Here is a 3,044-nt window from a genome sequence, read left to right as displayed (position 1 = left end):
GCTGTGTAAACACTTGCATTTTTACAACACTATAAGTGTGTCCCATCAGGTAATGAAAAGTTCGACACACACTTGTGGTCTTCATGCTCACTTGAACACTTGGCCCAAATACAGGAAATACGTCATAGAAGTAGTCAAGTGGTCAAGTGCAAAGACCACAAGTGCTGGTATTTGGACATGGCTTGTTTCTTGTTTGAGATGAGCAAAATCTGCGCAGAACCGATCACCGGTGATCACCGCGAGATGCATAGAAAAGTGGATGTCATGCTGACTGTGCCAAAAAACTCTTGCGACGGCGAGGCGGCTGTGTCGGATTGTGCAGTCGAGCGCAGTTGCTCTCCACCGACTGCGCTGATCAAAAGCATGATGGGAAACGACTGGCTGACGACACAGCTTAATGCTCATTGGTTCAGACAACCGTGATGCTGCGTTCTCTTCTAAAATATTTTATTTTTATCTGATTTCATATGATTATGTATTTAAATTATGCATGAATGTTCCCAAACACTATTACAGTGCGATCTCTGTGTGAGATATGTGACTGTTGTCATATTTCTATAAAAATCTAAAATACATGTTTGTATTTAAGTAAAAATGGATGATAAATACACCTTTCGTATGGAATTAAATAGCAAGCACTTTGAGTGTCTTGTTCATCATATTTATTTTCATATAAAAGCAACAGAACTGAAATTATATCGTGTTTATTAGCAACACAGCATGTAAGTGAGAATAACGCGATATCTGCCTTTGATCTCGTAGGTATCTGTTCCCTTCGAGAGGTCAGAGCTGTCCGTCTTGACTGCGCTTATTTCACTCCTCCCCTCACTGCAGCCGCCTACTCTCGCCTTCATTTCAGGCGAGGCGAGGCGCATCTCAAACAAGCCTTTTGTTGTGCCACAAACAGGGATTTCAAGGATGACGAAATACGCATGGACCAATCACTGAATAGATTTCCTTATTTAAGAATATTCTCAGATAAATTCACATTGAATGGTTAAATTCCTAATAGGCGTTTACATTCAACACACAGTTGACAATAAATAATTTTCAAGAGAATGCATTATGGTAAGGAAACGAATCGTCATCACAACCTTCAATTTAGGGTTGTGCCGGTAGACGATAGTATGGTGTATCGACAATAGTCAGAAATATCGCCTGTTGCTGATTTCTTTGATGACAGCAAGACGATTATTATTATTATTATCCATCAAAAATATAAGCGGCTATCTTTAGTGCGGCGCGGCTGGTGAGTCCAGTGGCCGTGTCGGAGCCGTAACACACCGCAGACGAGTGCAGTGTAAATAAGGGGTAAGAGATTTATTCATGTTACAGTGTAGGTAGCTTCACTGATTATAACGTGAGTGTTTTTAAAGAGCATATAATACTCGCGTTCGACAGGGTCTTTACTACTGCTCTGTCCAAATACCCACACTTGCAGTCTTGGCCACTTGAGAGCGCGTGTGCGCGACAGGAAGTATGCGTAAGTTTGTCCCAGGTCTTAAAAATGCCAAAGCGCAAGGCTAGAAGGGATACAGCAAAAACTACTGGGCATGCGCACATCAATATAATGTCATTTTTTTCACACTGTACAACAATAATGACCATTTTTTGCATTATTGTAAGGGGTAGGTTTAGGGTAGGGGTAGGTGTAGACGTTAATAAAACACAATCTAATAGGTAGAAAATTAAATTTATTGTTAGCTTTCGGTTTTTGCTGTATCCCTTCTAGCCACAACCAAAGCGCAGTGCCCTTAAAGGTGGGGTAAGTGATTTCTGGTAGCCAATGTTGACATTTGAAATCACCAAAACAAACACGCCCCTACCCCAAAAGGGTCTCACCCCTATTTTGATAGCTCCGCCCCACACATACGTACGCAACCCAGGCAACGGTTAGTTCTGTCAAACAAAGCAAAACCAATGTTACACCGTGTCTACACCGGACGTGAGTGACGCAGCACGACAAAATACTATAGAACACATTATAATCAGTGATGCTGTCTACACCATAATGAGTAGACACGCCCCTTACTGCTGATTGGCTACAAGTTTGTTTTGCTAGTCGGCCCGAATCAGTTTTCTAAAGCGTCTTTGAAAAATCGCTTACCCCACCTTTAACGCACACTAAATCCACACTATCTTGAATACCGTTCCGGAGTTTCAGGCTTAATGGTGGGTTTCCACTGGCACATAGCGAGCACAGCGGAGGAAGCGTTTTCAATTAATTCCTATGGAAGTTGAGCTTAAACGCTCGCGCGGTGCATTATGGGATTCAAAGCAGCGTGGGCAAAGCGTTAAGAGCGGCTGAGAGCATCTAGAACAATTCGTATAAGTACAACACGATGTAGCTGGGCGACGCCGGTGTGCGTACACTCATAGAAAATAATGTGTTTGAATTTTAAAGACGTGGCGCGACGTGGCGCGACGTGGCGCGATGCGACGCTGCGCTTCTCGTCCGGTGTGCGATCGCCTTTAGTGTATCCCATCGTGTTCTGGAAATAAATCGTGAGACTTTTTGCTGAGATCTCGCGAGACGTCATGGAACATTTAGAAGTTGATTTTAAAATGCAAAGTATTGAAAATAAAAATAAAGCTCTGTAAACACTTGCATTTTTACAACACTATAAGTGTGTCCCATCAGGTGATAAAGTTCTACACACACTTGTGGTCTTCATGCTCACTTGAACACTTGGGCCAAATACAGGAAATACGTCAAACAAGTAGTCAAGTGATCAAGTGCAAAGACCACAAGTGTGGGTATTTGGACAAGGCATACATTTCTGGTAGATCTAGTCTATAGTCTTTGACAATATCCTTTCTATGACTCAATGCCAAAATAAAAGACCTTAATAAAACATGCAAAAATAATATACAATAATGCCAAATCAGGTTCATGCTTTTTGAACTCTACAGGGATGCTTGAATGTTAATACGAATGACAGATAACATTGTGCTTGTGTACCATACACTTTTATCATGACATGAGATTTCATTTTTGACATGCATCTTTGTAAATACCTCAGAGTCTTTAATGTTTGCCTCAA

The sequence above is a fragment of the Sinocyclocheilus anshuiensis genome, unplaced genomic scaffold, assembly GCF_001515605.1.
Source record: "Sinocyclocheilus anshuiensis isolate Anshui unplaced genomic scaffold, SAMN03320099.WGS_v1.1 scaffold30, whole genome shotgun sequence".
Lineage (NCBI taxonomy): Eukaryota > Metazoa > Chordata > Actinopteri > Cypriniformes > Cyprinidae > Sinocyclocheilus > Sinocyclocheilus anshuiensis.
This window is presented reverse-complemented; position numbering follows the sequence as displayed.